Source organism: Sus scrofa, chromosome 5 (genome assembly GCF_054392235.1).
Source record: "Sus scrofa isolate SSC_HxYL_T2T_F1_AM1 chromosome 5, Sscrofa_HxYL_maternal_Yorkshire_Landrace_v2.0, whole genome shotgun sequence".
Classification (NCBI taxonomy): domain Eukaryota; kingdom Metazoa; phylum Chordata; class Mammalia; order Artiodactyla; family Suidae; genus Sus; species Sus scrofa.
In genome coordinates this window covers 37,751,641-37,764,289 of record NC_139387.1, presented here as the reverse complement: position 1 = coordinate 37,764,289, position 12,649 = coordinate 37,751,641, and the positions used below count along the sequence as shown (strand labels likewise).

Below are 12,649 nucleotides of genomic sequence, written 5' to 3'. Positions count from 1 at the left end.
GAGGTCTGAATGAGAGTAGTGAACAATGAAGATGGAGAAAGAAGAACAGATAAGAGCAATACTCAAATTTTGTCAGCATCAATAACACCTGATAGCTGATTAACCTAGAATGAAGGAACATACCTACATTCCCAGTTAGAAAACAGTACACTCACAGAGCTAGAAAATACAGGAAAGCACAAGGTTTAGAGAAGCAGATAAGCTCAGTTTTGAACATACTGTGAGCTTATCTGCGGAAATCCATGTGGAAATGCTCAACAAAGAGAAATACAAGTATGGAAGTGGAAGAAAGATCTGAACTGGAGAAAAGAATCTAGGAGTCATCAGCCTATGGATGCAAGGCTTGGGAAAGAAGAGATTGCCCAGTGAGAAGAAAAAGTAAGTCCTACTGAAACTCAGAAACACCAACATTTAAGGAAATCGCAGAGGAAGAGAAGCAAAGGAGACTGGACAGCCACTGTCCAAGAAACAGGAAGAAACACATCAAGAGTGTGGCATCATAGGATTCTAGAGAAGAGAATGATTCAAGGTGAGACAGGATCAAGAACAGTCTATAATCAGTATGCTGAGACTGCAGAAACCATGGTAAGTTAGAGGAAATAATATTTGGCAGCAAGGAAGAGTAAGTCAGCTGTCTTAAATAGTCTGTTTTATGGAATAACAGACTTTACTTAGCCCAAACCACAGACATCTATGAGAATAAAATAAATTTCCATCCATCTAACAAAGAACTGATTTCCCTTGAAATGCTGAGTTCTCAATCACTAACAATGTTCAGCAGATTCCACTGCTGGTTAAGAAATTGGATGAGATGACTTAAATTTCTTTCAATCGAAGTACATTTCAAGAACTAAACTAAATCTGAAATACTCTGCATTAAAAAGAACAAAGGGAAAGACAGAAGAGCTTTTAAATACCTAGAAATTTAAAGTAATAATTCTATCAAATTTTAAAAAACATATTCAATTAATCTAAGTAAAAGACGTAGAGAAAATTAAGGTGTTTAAAAAAATAAAACCTTGTGAATCCAAAGTAAAACATCTGATATAAAACTTTGAAGTCTTCACCAAATTTTATGATTGAATTATTTAGCCATAATAATTCTGTTTAATGTCATTAAAATCTACCCAACTGGGTGTTTTGTTGTTGTTGTTGTTGTTTGCTTTTTGGGGCCACACCTGTGGCATACAGAGGTTCCCAGGCCAGGGGTTGAACAAGAGCTACAGCCACAGCAACGCAGGATCCGAGCTAAGTCTGTGACCTACATCACAGCTCATGGCAACGCCAGATACTTAACCCACTGAGAGAGGCCAGGGATCAAACCCGAAGCCTCATGATTCCTAGTTGGATTCATTTCCACTGCACCACCATGGGAACTCCCAATTGAGTTTTCCTGCTACTAAAAAATTATGTTCTTTCTTTGCTTCTTTTTTAAAGTACAGGCACATCAGTTTGCTTGTTTGTTTGTTTTTGTCTTTTTGCCTTTTCTAGGACTGCTTCCCGCAGCATGTGGAGGTTCTCAGGCTAGGGGTCTAATCGGAGCTGTAGTTGTAGTTGTCTAATCAGCCTACACCAGAGCCATAGCAATGCAGGATCCGAGCCGAGTCTGCAACCTACACCACAGCTCATGGCAATGCCGGATCCTTACCCCACTGAGCAAGGCCAGGGATCGAACCCACAACCTCAAAGTTCCTAGTTGGATTCATTAACCACTGTGCCACGACGGGAACTGTTTGTTTCTTTTTTATGGCAGAGTTTAAGTTACCTGCAATGCTTGATATTTTCCTTTTGACCCTTCAATGGAAGGTCTGTGGCCTAGCATGGTGCACTGGAAGACCAGGTTGGCTGTGGCTCCACTTTTTACTGAAGTTTCTTTTCTACACCTACAGCACTTGCTGTTTCAAGTAAGCACTCCTCTCCTCTATTCCTTTTACATCTAGAGGTGGTAACAATTTCCTGCTCTTGCTTGTTCGCCTGGTGATCACTGATTTCTGGCTTCCTTGGACCTGTCTGCACTCTGCAAATAATCCCGTCATTAAATTCTTTTCTAGTATACTTAAACTTGTCGGCGTTCTATTTCTTGCCAGAATCCTGACTGATACCACTGCTACTGATGTTTTCTTTCTTTTTTTTTTTTTTTTCAATCTTTTTTTTTTTAGGACTGCACCTGAGGCATATGGAAGTTCCCAGGCTAGGGATCGAATCAGCCACAGCCACAGTCACGCAGGATCCGACACTTGTCTGCAACTACACCACAGCTTACAGCAAAGCCAGATCCTTGACACACTGAGTGAGGCCAGGGATGGAACCCACGTCCTCATGGATACTAGCTGCTGAGCCATGACGGTAATTCCTCTGATGTTTTCAATACAGTAATTATATATCACACTATAACCACTGGAGAAAATACCAAGAAAAGAACCATGATCACTAGCTTTTATATTTCTTAGTCAAACCTACCAAATTCCTCCCTAAGAGCAGAAATAAAAAGTACTGATTATGGTTAAAAAGGAAGAAGGAATTATGTATAAATTCTACTAATAACCCCAAATCTTGCAGTCATCGTTAACACCTCACTCTCTCACATCCCATATCCAACTCAGCAATCCTTTCGGATCTATCTTCAAAATATATCCCAAGTTCAATCACTGCTTACCATCTCTGCCACTACTTCTCAGGTTCAAGCTACCATTTCTTGTCTGAACTTTCGCAACGGCCTTCTAACTGATCTCTACTCTGCTCTTCCCCTGCTCCAGTCTTTTCCCAACAGTGCCACCAGAGTAATTCCATTAAAAAGTGTTAATAGACTTTTTTTTAAATGGTAAAAATCATGACTTGTAAACATAGTAAAATGAATCTGTATTAAAGATATTATTTAATTCATTAATTAATGAGGGAAACTTAAGATGTAATAACTGGTTTAAAGGAAAATTCCAAACCACCCATGTATAGAGAAAAAGGAATTCTGAAATGCATTTACAAACAGACATAAAACTGGTATTCACAGTGCAATAATCAACTGCACTGCACTGAATACCATTAATCTTTACTTCTATAGATAAAACTCGTGTGCCTTTTTAAGTTTGCTACAAATTACAGCTGTAAAATAATTCAGGGAAAACAAGGAGATAGACCCAATGAATGAGCAAGACAGGAAACCCACTTACCATTTTTTGCCCATTTCAAAGCTGTTCAAAATTTTTCCTAACAAAATCTCGCCTGCTTCTCCCTATTCCCCTGAAAGTAAAAATTAAAGCCTCTTTAATGGCCTGGCCTACAAGGTCCTAAATATTTTGCTATCATTTTCTGACCTTCTGGTTCCAGTACTGACCAAAGGTACTTCCCCCCCCCCCACACATGTACTTTAAAACTCTCCCCCTCCACACTCAGCTCCAGCCACACCAGCCTCTTGGCCATTTCTGAATCCACTAAGCAGGCTCCTACCTCAGGGCCTTTGTAATCGTTCTCTCTGGAACACTCTTCTATCAAATAACCACGCAGCTTGCTCCTTCACTTGCTTCAGATCCTTGCTCACAAATAAATTTATTAGAGGACCTGAGCACTACAGAAAACATGTAAACCCTTACCATAAAATGGTGACCCCTTTCCCTCCTACACAGTCATGTTATTCCCCAAATGACTTATTACCAGCATTCTCCAAATTACTTATTCCCAGATAGGGAATCAAGAATAATATAGAGTATGCCATATATACCATAACATACCACTTCTCTACCCTAGAGTCACCACAAAATGTAAACTTCATAGGGACAAAGGCTTTGGTGTCTTCACTGCTATATCCCTAGTGCCTAGACAGTGCCATATGCATATTAAACATCTGAAGAGTTTTAGCTGAATTAATAAATATCCTGTTACTGTGTAATGTTCCAAATTAGCAACATACATATTGATAAATTTTGCCCTGAATTTCTGTAATGTTAAAACATATCATAAAATTTCAAACATATAATCTTACATTTTTGATAGTTAATATATTACTTAATAGATTTCTTCTCGTTTATCATTTTAAAATTTTTTATTGACATATAGTTGATTTACAATGTCCTGTTAATTTCTGCTGTATAACAAAGTGATTCAGTAATTTTCCTCCAGTTTTACTGATATATAATTGACATACAGCATGTATAAGTTTGAAGTGTACAGCATGATTTAACTCATACTATGAAACAATTACCACAATAAATTTAGTGAACATCTATCTCATATGGATACAAAAAAAAGAAAAAAAATTTTTTCTCCTTGTGATGAGAACTCTTAGAATTTATCCCTTAACAACTTTCATATATAACATTCAACAATGTTAATTATATATATCATGTTGTATATTACATCTCTAGTACATATATAGCTTATAACTGGAAGTTTGTACATTTCAGCTACCTTCATCCTTTAAGACAGAGCTCAAAATTAACAGTTAGATTTACCTAAACACTGACAGCTATATATTTCATGAAAAATTCTTCGAATTTTAGCATACGATGTTAAAAAATTTCTCTTATGGAGTTCCCGTCCTGGTGCAGTGGAAACAAATCTGACTAGGAACCATGAGGTTGTGGGTTCTATCCCAGGCCTCGCTCAGTGGGTTAAGGATCCGGCGTTGCTGTGAGCTGTGGTGTAGGTCGCAGGCGTGGCTCAGATCAGGCATTGCTATAGCTCTGGCGTAGGTCGGCAGCAACAGCTCCAATGAGACCCCTAGCCTGGGAACCTCCATAAGCCGAGGGTGTGGCCCTAAAAAATGACAAAAAGACAAAAAAAAAAATTTCTCTTCCAAGCAATACTATCATGTCAAGTATACTCATAGGACTTAGGTGGCATCAAATATCTTCCTTTTCATACTACACAGACTCAAAGATAGTCATCTGGGAGTTCTCCTGTGGCATAGCAGGTCAAGAATCTTCAGCGGCATGGGTTTGAAAGCTGGTCTGGGAACTGCCACATGCCACCGGCATGGTGGGGGTGGGGGGGGGGGAACACCCCACAAAATAAACAAAGACTGTCTTCTGAATTGTAGTTATTACAGATGTGATGCCTAGAATTCATCTGGGCAAGTCAACTGCCTGAAAGTCATTATCGAAGTTGCATCAGTTCCTCCAAGCTAGGACCCTTCTTAAAGCCCCTGCAGTCTTGGGATTGGCCTATTTGAAGGTGAATTCTCTAGGACTGAGACTACTATTTATGTTGGGTTTCTGACCCTAACCCACTCCCTAATATATTAATTTTTAACCTTAAAGATGCTTAATATTAACTAGTATTATCTTTGTCTTTTGAATATCATTTGAACTACCTGCCCTATGTAATTCCAAAACCAACATCTTTGGTCTATTTAGCTATTTGGGAGTTATTTCAGCTAAGAGGAATGTGGTTACATAAATTGAAAGCACGAGTTTGGAAAATCACAGGCTACTGAAATAATGGTTTAGCTATTAACAATATTAGTTCTGGAGTTCCATCTGTGGCACAGTGAGTTAAGAATCTGACTGCAGTGGCTCAGATCGCTGCAGAGGTATGGTTTAGATCCCTAGCTTGGCACAGAGGGTTAGAGGATCTGGTGTTGCTGCAGCTGCAACACGGATTCAATGCCCTGGCCTGGGAACTTCCAAATGCTGTGAGTGTAGCCATTCTAATTCACTCAAAAATCTGTTTAAAAATTCAAAGAATAAAAGAGCTCATCTTTTTTGTCCTTCATCTACAAATAAGCCAAAAGTAAAGTTACAAAATGAGGCTTTAAATTCCTCTTGCTGATGAGGCTGAAATTGTTTAAGATTGGGTTTGCTACCATGCACATTTTCACTTTAATTAAAATGCTACAAAATAATGTTTATTTTGTCAAAACTAAGTATGACTGCTAGTAAGGGAAAATATTCAGAACATATTACCCTTCCTCACTGCCAGCCAAGAAAATATCTGGACTGGAGTCAAGAAATGATGTTTTCCTAATATGTGGCCTCAATGACACTTGCTTTAATAATAAAAAGATAACCAAATAATCATTAAAGTGTCTAAGGCAAAACTGTTCTGAAAAGAGAGAAACAAGTTAACATTTGAAACCAATATTTCTCTTTAAATTATTAAAAATGTGTTAAGATTACATTAAAGAGTAAGAAAGAAATTTTAGGTAACAAATTATACAGTCAAAGGTATATATTTTTTACAACAATTTTGGTTGATTTGAAGATTTAAAATTTTTATGATAGTAAAGGACCTAGATCATAATAAACACAATTTTTTAACATTTGTGAGTAGGCTTTCAGCTGGCAGCAAATGAAGCATAATTAATGGTGGACCTGTTTGCAGGAGCCAGTTATGCAATATCCTCCAGCAAATTACTTTTACTAGATTTTTTTAAAACTTGTGTTGCTCCAGGAGTAATATGTGTTTAAGAGTGGAATATAAGCAAAAATCTGGTCAAAGTTGTTAAGTACATGCTTTCCGGATTTTAAAAAAATACTTGAGGAACCCAGTATTTTTTTAAGTAAATTTTATTTTTTAGAACAATTTCAGAGAAAAACTGAGAAGGTACAGAGTTCTCATATATTCCATATCCAGTATTACTGATTATTACCATTTTACATTAGTATGGTACCTTTGTTACAAGGAATAAACCAATATAAACATAGTATTATTAACTAAGGTCCACGTCTTATTCAAATTTCCTTAGTTTTTACTAATGCCCTTTTTTGTTCCAGGTTCCCATCCAGGATATCACATCATATTTAATTAACATATCTCCTTAGGCTTCTCTTAGCTTTACAGTTTCTCAGATTTTCCTTTTTTTTTTTTTTTTTTCCTTTTTTCTTTTTGGCTGAACCCACAGCAGGTAAAAGTTCCTAGGCCAGGGATCCAACCGACACCACAGCAGTGACCTGAGCCACTGCAGTGACAACGCCAGATCCCTACCTGGCTGTACCACAGAAGAACTCCAAGATTTTCCTTGTTTTTGGTGACTCTTAATAATACCGGGGGAGCTCCCATTGTGGCGCAGCAGAAACGAATCCAACTAGGAACCATGAGGTTTCGGGTTCGATCCCTGGCCTCGCTCAGTGGGTTAAGGATCCGGTATTGCCATGAGGTGTGGTGTACGTCGAAGATGTGGCTCAGACCTGGCGGTGCTGTGGTTGTGATGTAGGCCAGCAGCTGTAGTTCTGATTCAACCCCTAGCCTGGGAACCTCCATATGCCATGGGTATGGCCCTAAAAAGTAAAAAAAAAACAAAAAAAAAACAAAAAAACAAAACTTGGGGAATATCAATGAAGTATTTTTTTCAATGTCAAAAATTACTTAAGGACTTTTTAAAGAGCTTTTGTTTAGCTGTACTATATCTATTAGTATTTACCAAATTAGAATTTAAATCTGAAAAAACTTTTAAATATTAATTCATTCGAAAAAATAAACCTAAAACATTAACATATTTTATTTTTTTAAATGCAAAAATCCCATTTTCCAAAAAACTTAGTGAGAAAAGTGACATTATTTTATATTTTTGCAAATATTTTCAATGTCTGGCTTTATAGAAGATGGGTGGATTCTTCTGACTGATTCTGCAACTTGTATTGTTTTGGTTAAAGTATAAAAGCATATGAAGAAAATCTAACCTCATACAGATACGTAGATAGAAAAGAGAATATTTTAGTAAACATTTCAAATAATTATTGGTATTTTGATTTATATTTTTCTACTCTACTCTACTCTACTCTACTCTACTCTACTCTACTCTACTCTACCCTATCCTATCCTATCCTATCCTATCCTATCCTATCCTATCCTATCCTATTTGTCTTTTTGCCATTTCTTGGGCTGCTCCCGTGGCATATGGAGGTTCCCAGGCTAGGGGTTGAATCGGAGCTGTAGCTGCTGGCCTATGCCAAAGCCACAGCAGCTCGGAACCCGAGCCGCGTCTGCAACCTACACCACAGCTCACAGCAATGCGGGATCCTTAACCAATGAGCAAGGGCAGGGATCGAACCCACAACCTCATGGTTCCTAGTCGGATTCATTAACCACTGAGCCATGACGGGAACTCCGAAAGCTTGATTTAAAGAGAAAAAAAAATCACTGGTGGGTTCAAACTTCCTTATGCTGCAGGCGCAGCCAAAAAATAAATAAGTCAGTCACTGGCTACAACTACAGCTATTTTCCTCCATGCATTTGGCTCTTTAAGTTCGTTTTTGAGAAAAACAAACGTCAAATATCTAAATACAAATAACCAAAGTTTTTTTATATTGTTCTTTAATGAATAAAAGGGGTGTTACAGAAGAAAGTAGTTCAGCTCACAACTCAAATGAACAGGTAATTTTCCTGAAGATGATAATCTTGCTTCAGTATTAAGCAAACATGCCTTTTGAATACTTCCACTTTCATCACACAGAGTATTAAAAAGATTTGTACTCAAAGTCAAAATATAATGAAATTAGTACTTTTCTGCTTTATCACAGACATTCTTAAATGAAACTGGATTTTAAAAAACCATGAATGCATGGCATAAAAAATACAATTGTTCACTTTGGTGTCACTGCCGTAATTTGTGCTAAGGTGTTAGATTTATCCACCACTGCTTTTACATCATCATTGCAAATGTTAACATAGTGAAAAAAACAAATCAAAACAAAATCTATATTATGAAAATAGACTACCCGGTCTCAGGGACCCACACAGGTCCACAGAACATACTTTGAAAACTGCTCAAAATTATACAGTCCAAAGATAAGAAAATATTACAAACAAAATCATACCAAAAGATGTTAAATTCCTAGATTAATTTACCAATCTGATTCAAAAAGAAATGAAAACATGAATAGACTGATAATCTTAAAAAATAATAATAACAAATCAGGAATCAAAAACTACCATTAAGAAATTCTAGGCCTAGATGGTTTCATAGATGAATTCTGTCAAATGTGCAAGAAAAATAATTTTACACCATGTACTCTGGAGAAGAGTTAAAAAAGATACCCTCTCTGATTCATTCTGAGATGAGTATAACCTTGACACTAAAACCTAAAAAGGATAGCATAGCATAATGAAAGAAAATCATAAGCTTATGTCCATCATGAACATTGGTGCAAAATTCTTAAATTAGCAAACTGAGTCCAAGGTATCAAAGGTTGGTCCAATATCAGAAAAAGCAGGGAGATCCCATCGTGGTTCGGCAGTTAACAAACCTGACTAGGATCCATGAGGACGAGGGTTCAATACCTGGCCTCACTCAGTGGGTCAAGGACCCGTCATTGCCATGAGCTATGGGTCAAGGATCCCAAGTCGCCTTGGCTGTGGTATAGGCCAGTGGCTACAGCTCCAATTAGACCTCTAGCCTGGGAACTTCCATATACTACTGGTGGGTGTGGTCCTAAAAAGACAAAAAGAAAAAAGAAAAAGAAAAAGAAAAACCAGAGTAGTTCTCCATATTATTAAAGAAAAGAAGGAAGAAATCAAATCATTATTAATAGATTCAGAGAAAAGAAATCTTTTCAGAGGTGTTTCTCAACAGAAAAGGAAAGCTATAAGGCTATTTTGGGAGACTGGAGTAGCCTAAAAGAGTCAGCCTTGTGGAGTCAAGGAAAAAGCAAGCGGCAATACTCAAGGAAAGCAGAGGACTCTGTAAGACAAAGGTACTACGGTTGTCACTATACCCAAAAGAAAAATATTAACATCAAGAATATGAACCGGAGTTCCCGTCGTGGCGCAGTGGTTAACGAATCCGACTAGGAACCATGAGGTTGCGGGTTCGGTCCCTGCCCTTGCTCAGTGGGTTAACAATCCGGTGTTGCCGTGAGCTGTGGTGTAGGTTGCAGACGCGGCTCGGATCCCACATTGCTGTGGCTCTGGCGTAGGCCGGTGGCTACAGCTCCGATTCAACCCCTAGCCTGGGAACCTCCATATGCCGCGGGAGTGGCCCAAGAAATAGCAACAACAACAACAAAAAGACAAAAGACAAAAAAAAAAAAAAAAAAAAAAAAGAATATGAACCAAGTTTTTATGTTTCATATTAAATGCAGTCCGGGTTGGTGTGCCCTCTCACCAACAGTCTGACAGTCTACTAAAGTAACAACCAATTTGTAAGACAAAGGTGGCCCATAATGTTGCCCCCACCTCCCGACCACCACTTTCAACTTACTAGCCATTTGCGTTAAAGAAGAGGTGAATGGAAAAATTGTTCTTTTACCAGCATTCAGCATACCTAGGTATAATTACCCTTTCCCTTACCTTGTTGCTACCCTGTGCAGGACTCCCAACATAAGGGAGGCATTGCTGTTTCCCCTGGCATGGTTATTAAGCAAGTCTAGCAGTAACCATTTTATTCTAAATCAAAACAAACCTGAGGTTAGCTGTAGTTGGTTAAGTCAGGAAATCAAACATAAATATTACTTTATATTTTATATTATATATTTAAATATATTAAAATAACATATATAATAAATATCTCTCACACACACCTTAAACATTTTGTTTTAGCTTGAACAAGTAAAAGGGAATAAATTATCAAAACTTACTGCCAAGGATTTTTTTTTTACCAAGGCCTGCTGATGGGAATTCTGTGCCACATTTCTTATGTAAACCTTATCTAAAATGTATATTTATTTCAAATTGATAAAGGATTTCCATTTCTGGCACCATGGTAGATTAGAGGCCCAAACTGGCTTTACTGCCTGAATCTAAAATGATGTGTAATTTCTTTTTAAGTATTTTAAAATTTCTTAATTTGGCATAAAGATACAGATGCTATAGAGGATGGCTCTTGACTTTATGGTTACCTCACAGCACTGCTTTGAAAACTAGAGTGCTGGAGACAGGCTACATATTCTGAGCCTCCAAATATGGAGATGTAATCAAAGAACCTTGCACATTGCTGAAAACCCAAAGGCTACACCTGCAAAATATAGCTGAATTAGCAGTAAACTTATCTAGCAGTAGGGAACAGCAAGCAAATTTGCCTGTTTGATCTTAGTGCTGGGAAAAGAAAGAAAAAAAAAAACTCCTGCAAAAATTTATAACTACAAGCCAGCTCTTAAAGCATTTGTTGAGAAGGAAAATAGATGAAAAGGGGTGAGAAACATGGAAAACAGATTAAAGGTCTAATATATGTCTAACTGGAATTATAAAGTCCCCACTTCCAGGATGACCAAGGAAAAAAGGAACAATGTTACAGTGGTTACAACAAGAAGGGCTGCTGCTCCACACAGCCTATTCACTGTACTGCACTAGATATGTACCCAAGGACAAGGCCACTAAGAGGTTCATCATTGGAAATACAGAGGAGGCATGAGAGACATTTCCCAAGTGAGTGCCTTCAATGCCTATGTGGTTCTCACACTGCACTTGAAACTACATTAGTATGTGAGTTATTGACAAGAAGAAGGTCGACTCATTCTCATGAACCCTTGAAAAACCATCACCTCACCCTGATTTAGACCTACAGGTACTGCCCCATGACCTCCACCAAAGGCCATGTGAAGAATTAAGTCCTTAAGGACTGAAGAAAAACTGTCCTGGGGGAAGAGGGGACAAAATTATACTTATTTTAAAAGTTGTAAGAGGAGGGAGTTCCTGTTGTGGCTCAGCAGGTTAGGAACCTGATTAGTATCCATAAGGACACGGGTTCAATCCCTGGCCCTGCTCAGTGGGTTAAAGATCTGGCTTTGCTGTAAGCTGTGGTGTAGGTTGGAAACACAGCTCAGATCTGACGTTACTGTGGCTGTGGCACAGGCTGGCAGCTGCAGTTCCAACTCGACCCCTAGCCTGGGAACTTCCATCCATATGCTGCAGGCGTGGCCCTAAAAAAAAAAAGCTGTAGAATGAAAAAAATTAAGAAAATAATAACCATTATTGAGAGAGAGGTCAAAAGTTTAATATAACGATTCAAAAACATCCTCAGATACAGGAAGCTCAAAGAATCCCGAGTAGGATTATAAAATAAAATAATAAAAATAAAGTAGAAAAAATGAACACCTCAATGTATTATATAAAACTGCAGAACACCAAAAGCGAGGCAGGGGGGAAGGCGTGAAAACACTCAAATAAGAGAGTATCTACAAAGGGCAATTATAATTCTCAAGAGTAACACCAATAGTCAAAAGACTTGACTAGTGGCTCCCATGTGATGAGATAAGCCAATTCTACACAAAGAAATTATCTTTCAAGAAAGGGGATGGGTTCCCATTGGCTTGGTGGGTTAAGGATCCAGCATTGTCAGTGCTGTGGCACAGGTTTGATCCCTGGCAGGCATGCCCCACCCCCCAAAATAGAATGGGGATGAAATAAAGACATCCTCACATAATAAACAAAAAAGTGTCTATTTCACCAAAAGACTTTCACTAAAGGAAATTCTAAAAGATGCACTTCAGGTAGAAAAAAGTGATTTCATATGGAAAGTCTCAGATACAAAAAGTGATAAAGAGCCAAGAAAATGGCAAATAAATTTAACTACCTAAAACAATAATTTGCTAAAAATTTGCATGTATACAGGAGAGAAATATGTCAGAACTACAACAACAGATGATGGTGTTTCAGGCTGGGAGGAGGACAAAAAGAACATTCTAAGTAATATTATTTAGGAATAGGTTAAATATACTGATTTAGACTTTTCCTTTAAAACAAAAGGACATATGTTAAAATATCCAGACAAAAACACTAA

At 37.8% G+C, this 12,649-nt stretch overlaps 1 protein-coding gene across 15 annotated transcripts in view; it reads right to left on the bottom strand.

Annotated features, from left to right (window-relative positions):
- FRS2 (fibroblast growth factor receptor substrate 2) overlaps nt 1-12,649 on the bottom strand; it is a 127,714-nt gene that overhangs the window by 36,503 nt on the left and 78,562 nt on the right. For 6 of the 15 annotated variants that reach the window (XM_085024645.1, XM_021091058.2, XM_085024651.1 and 3 more), the window contains exon 4: nt 3,168-3,237. The gene's annotated coding sequence lies outside the window, so the exon portion shown is untranslated. 15 annotated transcript variants of the gene reach the window in all.